The following is a 12,214-nucleotide window of genomic DNA, read 5'->3' on the forward strand; positions in this document are numbered from 1 at the left end:
CACTGCTGCTGATGGGACACCAGAGCCACTGCATGTGTGCAGGGAGGGATTTCATGCAAGGAAAAACAGGAGAAATGGAGATGGTGCATGTCTCACCCTCTTTATCCCCCTTCTAACACTCCCCCTTTGTGTAGTCTGAGTGGGTGGAAGTTCGCTGCAAAGATCAGCCTCTCACTGGGCGGAACGAGCCACCCGCTGAAGTCCCGCCCTACCACCTCTGGTTGCAGTTTTCAACACGTCCTTTACGAACTTTTGCGATGTTTGATCTTGTGGGGGTGTAGCCATTTTTCTGCCATGGTTCGCGTCCTTTAGGCAAAATTTTTGTGGGCGTGTTACACCAAAACCTGTTTCCCCCCGGCAATATTTTTGCAAGCGCACCGTTGCTGTGGCACCGCCAAGAACGATTGTGATTGGTTGAAAGAAATACAAGCAGCCGGGGCATTTTTTTCTCCAATCTTAAAGTGAGAGTCGGCCCAGCCAGACCTTTCTTTTCTTGAGAAAGGTCTGGTGAGCGAGACTACTCTTTATGTTATACAACTACAAAGCCTTAATTCTACTGCACACTGGTCACCTTGTCACCAAGAGAAGATAGCAAAACATCTCATGTTGTTTTCTTTTTTTCTGAAAGTCTTCTGACACTCGAAATGTGTCTCCCACTCACCGTCCACCCCATACTACAGGCTACAGCAGAACATGACTACACCAATCCACCAGCCGGGTCTTCTAAAGCCTTTCTGAATCCAGGTAGACCTCCATCACTTGTCCGTCTCACAGAACAGATGCACTTTTGAAAAGGTTATTCTACACTGGCTGTAAGAGAAGCACAACCAAGACACAACCCCTTATTTTTCTGTCTTCTCCTGCTGCCAATAAGACTGTGAAGTAATTACATCTATGATTGATCAAGGCCTCCAGTTTTACTTTTTGCTTTGAATTTTCACCATGGGGATGTATACAGAAAGCAGGTTAAATAAAGTGACTTTGTAAAAAAAAAAAAAAAAATAGCCTTTAAGCCTTTAAGTCTTTTACCACTAAGCCAGCGACGCCCCAAGGTACACATTTTTGAGTTATGGACAAAAATTTGTCTTGAGCTTTAACTACTGAAATCTGATAAGTTCATTTTTGAGTCCAGGCGGATGTTGATCACAAGTTCGAAGCAATTCCCTAAAGGCCTTCTGTTCAATAAAATTAGACAGACAATATTACATTGTCATTGACCTTTGACCACCAAATTCTAATCAGTTCATCATTGGGCCCAAGTGGATGTGTTTGCCAAATTTGAAGACACTCCCTCAAGGTGCTGCTGAGATTTTGTGTTCACCAGAATTCCCATCAGTTTACTTAAGATGTGGTGCTCAAAAGAATGAGATGGACACAAGGTCACAATGGCCTTGGCTACCTATGACCTATGACCAACTCCCTGAAGGTGTTGCTGAGATTTTGTGTACACCAGAATGAGACGGATGACGTCACAGTGACCTTGACCTTTGACCACCAAAATCTAATTAGTTTATCGTTGACTACAAGGGGACATTTGTGCCAAATTTGAGGAAACTCCCCCAAGGTGTTGCTGAGATATTGCGTTCACAAGAGTGAGACAGATGATGTCACAGTGACCTTGACCTTTGACCAATGACCACCAAAATATAACCAATATCAGTTTTGCTTTTGCCCAACACCCATCAACCAGTACTTGACCAGTTAAGTACTGGTTGATGGGTGTTGGGCAAAAGCAAAACACCCATCAACCAGTACTTGACCAGTTAATTTTTTGAAAAAATAAATAAATAAAAATAACATGACAGAACATAACAGAAAAACATGAATACAAGAGGCTTTTCCTTTTTACTCCATCCCCCCATTGTCTCAGTGAGCTTTAGTGCCATATTTCGAAGCACTGTCCATTTAGACGTGGTGAAATTTTAATATTTGGTCATGTAAATGTCTTGCCTTTAATATTATGTTCTGGTGGCTTTCCTGACAGACTGCTGGCTTGTCGTGTTTAAATGCGGAAACATAGTGTCCGCTGCCCACCCTCCAGTCTCTACTGGTTAGTTTCCACTGCACACCACACAGGTCGGGTGGGAGCTAGCTAGTGGCACCACTCATTCCTGATTACTGCTGATAACGCCATCCCAGTGGTGCAATGCAATGCTACAAAAACAATCTGGCCGCCCCTCGGTCACCCCCCATGTACCCCCAGTGAGTAAGCCACTTCATTTTGTCCACAAAACCTGTTTAACATTGTTAAATATGTTAGCCATGCTAACAGAGATAATATAGTTAACTATGCTAAAGGGGGTTTTACCATGCTAAAGGGTGTGACTCAAAGGAGAGACCTAGTAGCACACACTGAATGAGCGGCACTGCTAACTAACTCCCACCAGACCTGTGTTGTAAATTATAATAGCAGGCCTAACAGGGGAACACCATAAATGTTGGGAACAATACTGGGCATGGAGGTACCAAAATGTAGAGAATCTACTGGTGATACCGTAAAAGAGAGGATACTATTTGTTGTGATCTAGGCACCAGTGCAATGTTTTACATGGCGGCACCATTTGTTGGGACTAATGCCTTAACACAGGCCTGACCTTGTAATAGAGCTCCAATTAAAGTATCAAAGTGGCTATCTGAAATAATTAATAATTATTAATAATAACTATTAATTGTGTTAAATAATGTGACTTAATTTATATTAAATCACCTCGTGGGGCACCATTCCCAAAAAGAGAAAATGATAGCCAGTAAAAAATATCAGTCTCAAAAAGTTCACTAAACTATAAATTTGGAATTTTGATTAATAATTAAATTAATAAAAATAATCAAATTTAATAGTAAATCCTTAAGGATTTCTGAGTTCTTGACGTAGCAGAGGTTGACTATTCATTCACTCTTGTACACCATTAAACAGACAGCAGGTATGATTTCAAAAATATATTCATTCATAAAGGAAGCAAAGCAAAACCAAAACTCACATTCTAACTAACTAACTAACTAACTAACTATATAAAAGCTCGGTGTGTGAGTGTGTGTGTGTGTGTGTGTGAGTGAGAGTGAGAGTGAGAGTGAAAAGAGAGAAAGACAAAGGCAGGTGTGGTAATCAAAGGGCTGTTTGGCCTGCAAAACTAAATGGCTGACAACAGAGAACTACAAGATGGCCGAATCAAAGCTGGCTTCAGATCGGAGGAGGTGTTGTCTGACTGTGTGGTCAGGACAAAGACAAAGGAAAAGAAGCTGGAACTTTTTGCATCTTGGGTGTAGCTATGTTGAAAGCAGATTTGTAAATTAGTCCATGTGTATGTGATATATGTTGCAAAGGGTCTGGATTAGTGCAGATGATGTTTAGTTTCATGCAAGACTCTGTCTGAGAACATAATTAGCAAAGTAACATCACTTAGCTTTGGCGAAGCCAACTTACCAATAACCTAACTGCAATAATCACAACAATGACTCAATGAACAGCATTCAATCACATTCAACATGTTAAACAGTCTCACTTAGCCTGTACAGCTGTGATAAAGCTTTGCCCAGTTGTTACGTTACCAATCCTTGAATGGATGAAGGGAGGAGTTGGTTTGAGGCGTGCTACTTTTGTTAGCCAACAGAAAAAGGCTGGAAAGAGCTATGGTTCCAGAAGCAGTCTTTGGTGTGTCCTTTGCCCTAAAGGTGCAGATCTGAGGAAGCCAGTCGCTCGGGGTCCTTGCAGAGTTAGACGCTGGGGTGCTAACTCAACTTGGTTTTCCTTGTTGCTGCAAAGTTAGTTGCAAACCTTGTGTTTGCACACTAATTTCTCTGGTTTCCAAGTTTTTGCCCTGCTGTGGGCATACAGGTCATGGTCCAGGAGAAAGAGAGTTTGTGAGCAATTGCCCCCCCCCTTGGCAATGAGACACGGTCTGGGCTGGTTGGCAGCCCAGGAGGAAAAGGGGCTAGTCTGGGCCCAGGAGGAAAGAGAGCACCTCTGGGCTGATCCACAGCTCAGGACGAAGAGAAAGACTGTGTGAAGGGAGCAGAACTTCTACAGTTGCCTGGTGATATCACAGAGTCTCATCACACTGTAAAAGTAATGTCCAATCAAGTTTTGAGACTTGTGTCTCACTGAGTTGTTAGGTGGGGCATCCTGTGGAGATGGGTGTCAAATAGCTGTCTTTGTTTGAAGAACAAAGAATATGAAGTTTCTTACCATTTCAGATGGCAAGAGAAGAAGCCTTCACATGCCCAGTTCAGATTTTAACAAATGAGTTACAACAAACCAAGTCATCTGTGGTCCAGTGAATCCCAACACCTGGATAGTGCACAGTGCAGCAAACTGAAGAGCAGCAAAAATAACCTATAGACTGACATGCGTAACCGGTCAAAAATATTCATTGACATCCAAAGTTAATCAATCTCGGACTACACAAATGTTCCAGCAGTCCAGTTTGCACGAATGACATGAGGAAAAATTACTTTCCCTTTCTGTCTCAAAGTCTTGTTATTAGGTCATGACCCAAAGTATAGGACTTTTCATCCAGCACCATTATCAGGTCAAAGTCATTCAGATTCATCTTTTGGAGGTCATGTACATCTGTGCAAAATTTCATGATAATCCATCCTACAGTTGTTAAGATATTCTAATCTGGGCCAAAGTGGTGGACCAACTGATCTTGTCATATAAATGCACGCCACTACTGTGGCTAAAAGTCAACAAAAACATAATAAAAACAAGACAGCACAAGTGAGTACTGTACACTGGCCTAATAAAATTATAACTGCATACATACCAAAGTAACAGAGAAGTCCACTGGCTCTCATATAAAGCTGGTTATTGAGACGGTGATCTCTCCCACTCTTCCCCTATTACAATTTACAACCTTCTAAATGGCACAATGAATACTTAAATGTCAAGCTAACACTGGGTGATAAAGAAGAAGGTTTGGCTTTTGGGGAGGGGCAGTAAAAGTATTGTTCCAGTCTTGATTTTGGGTTTATGCAGTTAACTTTAGACTTTTGTGAAAAGAGACTGGCGCATAAACAGCGCACAATGGTGGTGAGTTATTCACTGGTGGTTCAACACCGCTTTCTGTTTCTGTGTCCCTTCACATTGTGTGTGCGTGTTTGTGGGTGTGTGTGTGTGTGTGTGTGTGTGTGTGTGTGTGTTTGTTTGTTTGTTGCCTTTGCCTAATCCCGTGTACCTGTGAGTAGAGGTGGTCACAAATTTATACTTGTGTGGCTTGTGTTTGGCTTTGGCTTCTGGCGTGTGTGTGTGTGTGTGTGTGTGTGTGTGTGTGTGTGTGCCCCAAGTTTCTATCAAAGGCAGATAAAGCTTGCTGCTGTCCTATCAGCTGTGGCCTGAAGCTGAGTGCTGTGATAACTGAAGTTATTAGCCTGCTGCCTCTTAGCTAGCACAGAGCTTGAGGTCTGCCAGCTTTAACCTTGCTGCACACACACACATGCTTGTACACACACACGTCTCCATCCATCCCTTCCCATCAAGGATCATCTCTTCTGCAGGGGAGAGAGAGTGAGAGAGACTTGTTTCCTCATTGGCTGCCATAGAGCTTTATTTTTGTCCAAAAACTATTAGAACCATATCAATGAGCTACACTATTTCACATTTTGTTTTTAAATAAAACTAAAAAACCAATGGGCTTGGGTCTCACAGCCACAGGCAGGGTAGGGAAGTCAGAAAGTATTTAGAGACAGACAAATGTATTGTTGTTGTTGGCCTGATAAGGGATTTGTTGACAAAAAATAAAATACAGTATTATGCCAGTATATCCTATGTAGGACTGTATCCATTTGTGACGGTCACAGGGCAGGGATCACAGTCAGATGAACGCAGTCACAGGCAGAATATACGTAGACTGATAGTTCACAAGGTTAGGTTAGCACAACAGGGACACAGTCACACTATGGCGAGCACAATGAAATGCAAAGCGGTAAGGCCGGCATGCAGGTTTCCGGTCTGCTACAACAACAAAGTAAGTAAGTAAGTAAATTTATTTATATAGCACTTGTCACAGAGAGGACTCACAAAGTGCTTCACAAGATAAAATACAAAAAATACAATAACAGAAACAATGCAAAATACACAAAAACAAATAAAAAGTAAAGTGCAGCGAAATACAGAGATGATACAATGGACAATTAATGGAACGCAAGCCTAAACAGATGTGTTTTTAACTGCTTTTTAAAAATGTCCACGGAAGAGGCCGCTCTCAGCTCATGAGGTAGTGCATTCCACCATTTCGGTGCAACAGCCTTAAAGGCTCTATCACCTTTCATCTTTAATCTTGTGTGAGGGACAGTAAGTAGGTGGCCTTCAGCGGACCGCAGTGACCTGACAGGACAGTGAAAGGACACCAGATCCGTCAAGTATGCAGGTGCTTGACCATGGAGTGCTCTGTAAGTGATGGTTAGAATCTTGTGCTGGATCCTGAAATTAACAGGGAGCCAGTGCAGGGATGCCAGGACTGGAGTGATGTGAGTGAACTTATGAGATCTGGACAGAAGCCTGGTGGCAGCGTTCTGGACCAGCTGGAGGCGGTCTAATGAAGTTTTATTTAGACAGGTGAAAAGAGAATTACAGTAATCCAGATGTGAGGAAATAAAAGCATGGATGATCATTTCTAGCTCGGAATAAGTTAACATGGATCTGAGTTTGGAAATGTTTTTGAGGTGGAAAAAGCAGGAGCGAGTGACAGTTTTGATGTGGTCATCGAAGAGCATGGCCTGATCAAATGTGACCCCAAGGTTTCTCAACTTGGGGCGCACATTTGCACTGAGGGACCCTAAGCAGCTGGCCACTTTAGATGCTGAGGCATCAGGTGCAATAATTAAAATCTCAGTTTTAGCTGCGTTCAACTGAAGGGAGTTAAAAGACATCCAGTCCTTAATTACATTCATACAATCGTACAGTGAGTCAATTCCATCGGTCCTATCAGGGTTAAAAGAAAAATATAATTGGAGGTCATCTGCATACATATGGTATGAGATACCTTCAAAATTGCTGATGACACCTCTGAGAGGGAGCATGTATAGCATAAAGAGGATAGGCCCAAGCATTGAATCTTGGGGCATCCCGCAAGAAAGGGGGGCGAACTCTGATTTATGAGGGCCAACAGCCACAGAAAAGGATCGATCAGACAGATAGGATTTAAACCAATGAAGAGCGGTCCCTGAGATTCCTACCCTGTCCCTCAGCCTGTTTAAAGGATGTGGTGATCAACAGTGTCAAAGGCTGCACTGAGATCAAGCAGAACCAGGATAGTGGATTTACCGGCATCGGAGGCCATCATGATGTCATTGGAGACCCTGAGAAGAGCAGTTTCTGTGGCATGTAACTGACGATAACCGGACTGAAATTTATCTAAGATATTGTAACTGTTCAACGCTGTCACTAACTGGTTTGCAACTGAAAACATTTTTCAGGAAAGTTGTGGGCAGGATATCCAGCGGACTAGAAGAGATCTTCATAGTGCACACAAGATCTGCTAAGTCTTGTAAGGAGACAGGTGAGAAATTGTCAATAATTGACTGTTGTTTGGGAGGATCAGGAAGGGAGGAAGAGGAGGGTGTTATACTGGCCTTGACACTGGCAACCTTATTCACAAAATACATTAAAAGATTGCTACAGTCCTCATCAGAGGACACAGGTAGAGTAGGCGGTTGCGCACCAGTAATGCTACTTATAGTGTCAAAAATGACCCTGGGATTTCTCTTGTTGGAGATGATGAGATTTTTAAAATAAGAGGCTCTGGCTACCCTAACAACAGAATTGAATTCAGCTAACAGTTCTTTAAAATAAAGACGATGTACATGAAGCTTGCTTGATTTCCACAAGTGCTCAGCTCTCCGACATTTACGACGAAGGCAGCGGATGTCGTCGTTCAGCCAGGGAGTGGGATTAGCTGCGGGGATAGTTCGAGGCTTTAAAGGAGCAATCTTATCAAGAATAGCAGAGCAGTGTGAGTTAAAAGTTAAAACTTGGGAGTCAACGTCAACATTAATACTAACAGGCTGCGCCACACTGTTAAAAGCGAATGAGAATTTCTCAGCAGAGAGGTTATTTAACATACGGGTGAGTTTCGTACGCTTGCTGGTTGAACAATCAGAAATAATAGACAAATTAAACAGGATGCAGTTGTGATCCGTGACGGGCAGCTCCTCAGAGACGATACAATCAATGTCCAAACCAAGTGTAAAAACAAGGTCCAGCGTGTTTCCCTTAATGTGTGTCGGGCCATTGACATGTTGCACAAAATGAAAAGATTCGGTGAGATTTATAAAATTATTAGCAAAGGAGTTTGTGGTGTCATTTACAGGCACATTAAAATCCCCAAGCATTAAGATTCAATACAATAAAACGGGTTAGAGCGGCCAACTTTAGAAATAAGCAGTTCAAATGAGGTAAAAGTTCCACAATTCACTCTCCTCGAGGAGAAACTGTCTTTGTACAACAAAGCAAGGCCACCACCGCGGCCAGTGGTCCTTGGGGCACATATGAATGCGCAATCAGGCGGGCATAGCTCCTTCATGGACACGTAATCTTCATCCCTTTGCCAGGTCTCGGTGAAAAACATAAAATCTAAATCTCTATATTCACTGTGTTCTTGCTGCAGCATCCAATACAGAAAGCTACCTTCTCAAGTTTGTTTTTTTTTTTTTTGTTTTGTTTTGTTTTTTTAGCAGTTGGTATGAGCCACAGTAAAAACTTAAAAACTTACAAACCTACACGCAGGGACTCCAACAGTGTGTTGACTCAGATCAGGGTGGGTTGGGGTCCGGTAGAAAGCGGGACTTACCGGCGCATAGAGGTGAATGAGTGTCTGGGAGAAACCAGTGAGTTTCGCCAGGAAGCTGCAGTCACTCCGGTGTCCAGAAAATGGCACAGAAGGTGTAAAAAGGCTTCTGGGGTGTTCACGGGGACTTTCACTCTCAGGCAGGCAGTATCATTGTAGTTAATCCAGTTGTAGAGCAGAGAAAAACTAGATTGTTGCTAAAAGTTAGCGAAACTCTAATGAAGTTTGGGGTGCGGCTGTGTCACCAGTCACCCGTGTCCAAAAAGCTCAAAATCCGCCGATCAAAAACACGAGATCGGCCATCCAGCAAAACAAACAGACTTTCAACAAATAAAATCATTAAAAGTAGCTCATTAGACGTGGCATAAAACTGGTTTAAAGTTATATATTAAGAGCCGAGGTGACGGAGGACAAAGGAGAGGAAGAGTCTGTAAATGGAAACATATAACAGATATATTGATTCAGTGATCAATGATCCAATATCATTGATGCAAAGCGAAAACATAGATCTATATCATCGTCTTTGGGATACACCTTTATTTTGAAATTCCGTGTCACTGTTAAACAGCGCCAGGCAGATAATGGCAAGAAAAAGATGATGAGGATAACATTATTTATTCAAGAATAAATCAGCAGAACGGAAATATTTTCGATTTCAAGGAAAATATGGGTCTACAGACAAAGTTCATGCCGTATGTTAACTATAGAGTGTTCCAGAGAAGATGCTGTTCTGTAGGCTGATGCGGAAGTTCGGATCACCCTGGCTCCCTCATCAAAAAACCTATAGGATCTTTCCATTGGATATTTGATTATTGCAGGAAATAAGCTCTGTGGCAGCTAATTACATCATGTTCTCCTAATTTAACATCCCTACCACAGAGAGGCTGTAAAGCTATGTTTGCCGTGATGACGTTCTGTAGTCTTGTTCAGCCACTTGTTGGCAATCACCTTTCTTAAGACACATAAAAGCTTCAAAATTCACAAGTGGGGTTTCACTGATGTATTTTATGTTGTAGAACAAAACATGAAAGTCTCTGAAGCTTGAATTAACCACAGACCTTCTTTCAGGCATCTAATCAAAACCCACTAAAGATTAAAAAAAAACATTGACTTTAAGACAAGGGATCGAGGGGACATCACCTCTGTGTCCACGTCCTTTTCCTGCGACAACTCAGACATCCATGACAGTGATGCTATGAGTGTACTACTGACCGCTGTAAAATAAAAATTATGGAAGTGAATCGTGACCAATATTTAAATTAAAATGTATTTGCAGAAATACTTTTTCATTTTAAGAATGTGGCTGCATTATTTGACTCATAAATAAAATTAATAATCAATCAACCTATTTGCATTTGCATTTTATTCTTCAAGACTGCTCATTTTATGCCATAATCAGAAAGAAAACAAAGAGGACATTGCTATTTCGTGTTCGTGGTCTGCCCCGCAAAATAGTGCCCATAATTCAAAAACGATTTGGCAATCTGAGCGGCGCAGGAGAGTGACGTCAGTAGCCACTTTTCTTCAGCGCCGTGCTAACCATGCTACCCATCTAATACGGTAGGGGGCGGTGTGCACATTTGATATATGGACGCATCACAGATCATGGCGCTCCCTGAGATTGTGCAAACACTGTTAGAATTAGCTGCCCAGGTGGATTCTAATTTTATATCTGAGTCTGATGCCCGTGACCAAGTTGAGCAGGTCATAGAGTGCTTGGCTGCATACTCTGCCGTCACAGATTCAGACGTTAATGACGTTGCCTTAGCTAACCTCTCTTCAGTCCTGAACGACTGGATGCTGTGGAGCCTCAAAGGGGATGAGGACAACCAGCCATCAACATCCCTTTCGAGGCCATAGAAAACTATTTATTAAATGGTTTCAAATTGAAGGAAATAGCGGAGCTGTTTGGCGTAGGCCACCAGAACATCTGTCGGAGGATGGAAAGCAACGGATTGAAGTAACGGTAACAGGCTCCTTATTACTATTATTTGTAAAGGGACCGTGTTCACTACTAAACATATTTGTTGCCATTTGATGCTTGTGTATAATGAAGTGTTGGGTATTTCTTGTCTTCATATATATAATGGCATGCCGTTCAGGAAATTATTATATTTATAATATGAAGTTTGAATATATGGAATGAATGAAAGTCTGAATATATTGAACGAAACTTGAATATATGGAATGAATGTTTGAATATATGGAATGAAAACTTTAAAAAATTCACACCACTTTTTTAAACGTTGTTTGAAGCTAAATGTGGCAAAATGTTGCTGTTAATTTCAGTGCGAGCCACTTTACAAACGACACCTCATACTATACTGCGGTATTGGGTGTGGTTAACATTACCACGCGCATTAGCCAATGTGGAAATTATTACGTCTTCATTGCTTAAAATTGCTGCCACTATGTCTCTCGCCGACTCACTCATATTCACTGTGTTCTTGCTGCAGCATCCAATACAAGCATACAGAGGAAACACAAGATGGCGCTAGTGCGTCAGATTTCATTCCATATATTCGAGGTTCATTCAGTATATTCAGAAATTCATTCCATATATTCGAGGTTCATTCAAATCAAAATCAAATCAACTTTATTTATATGGCACTTTTCATACAACAGTAACACAAAGTGCCTCACAGAGGTTAAAAACAACAAAGATCCAAAACAGAAAACAAAAAGAAAAGAGAAAACCCAACCCTCCCACCCAACAAAATGCTATTTAGCTCATAAAATTGAGTTAGTAGCTAGGTAAGAATGATCTAAAACAGAGACATACAATGCATCAAAATTAAAACCTATAGGCTAACTAAAATAACAAAAGATAAAGGTTAAATGAGATAAGAACGTAAAAAGAGGAAGGGTAAGAATATAAAAAATAAATAAAAAATAGATAATAGATGGATAAATCAGTTATAAGAGGAATTTAAAATAGATAAATAAAGAGATCAGTTAAAAGCCTGATTAAAAAGATGAGTCTTGAGCCTCTTTTTAAAAACATCAACAGTCTCTGCAGCTCTGAGGTTCTCCGGCAGGCTGTTCCACAATCGGGGGCCATAATAATTAAATGCCGCCTCCCTGTGTGTTTTAGTCCTAACTTGTGGTATGGTTAAAAGGCCGGTGCCGGAGGACCTCAGGGTCCGCGAGGGTTGATATGGTAAAAGCAGATCAGATAAATAAGAAGGCCCAAGACCGTTAAGACATTTAAAAACTAATAAAAGAACCTTAAAATCGATCCTGAAGCGCACAGGGAGCCAATGCAGCAATTTTAAAACTGGTGTAATGTGCTCCCGCCCTCTGGTCCTCGTCAGCACTCGTGCAGCTGAATTCTTTAATAATTGTAGATTTGAGATACTCTTTTTGGGAAGACCAGAGAGCAGGGCATTACAATAATCTAACCTACAGGAGATAAAAGCGTGCATCAGCAC

At 41.6% G+C, this 12,214-nt stretch overlaps 1 protein-coding gene across 10 annotated transcripts in view; it reads right to left on the reverse strand.

The window, feature by feature from the left end:
- rbfox3a (RNA binding fox-1 homolog 3a) overlaps nt 1-12,214 on the reverse strand; it is a 1,467,330-nt gene that overhangs the window by 1,372,720 nt on the left and 82,396 nt on the right. The gene's annotated exons all lie outside the window — the stretch shown is intronic.

Source organism: Epinephelus lanceolatus, chromosome 21 (assembly GCF_041903045.1).
Source record: "Epinephelus lanceolatus isolate andai-2023 chromosome 21, ASM4190304v1, whole genome shotgun sequence".
In the NCBI taxonomy this organism is placed as follows: Eukaryota; Metazoa; Chordata; class Actinopteri; order Perciformes; family Serranidae; genus Epinephelus; species Epinephelus lanceolatus.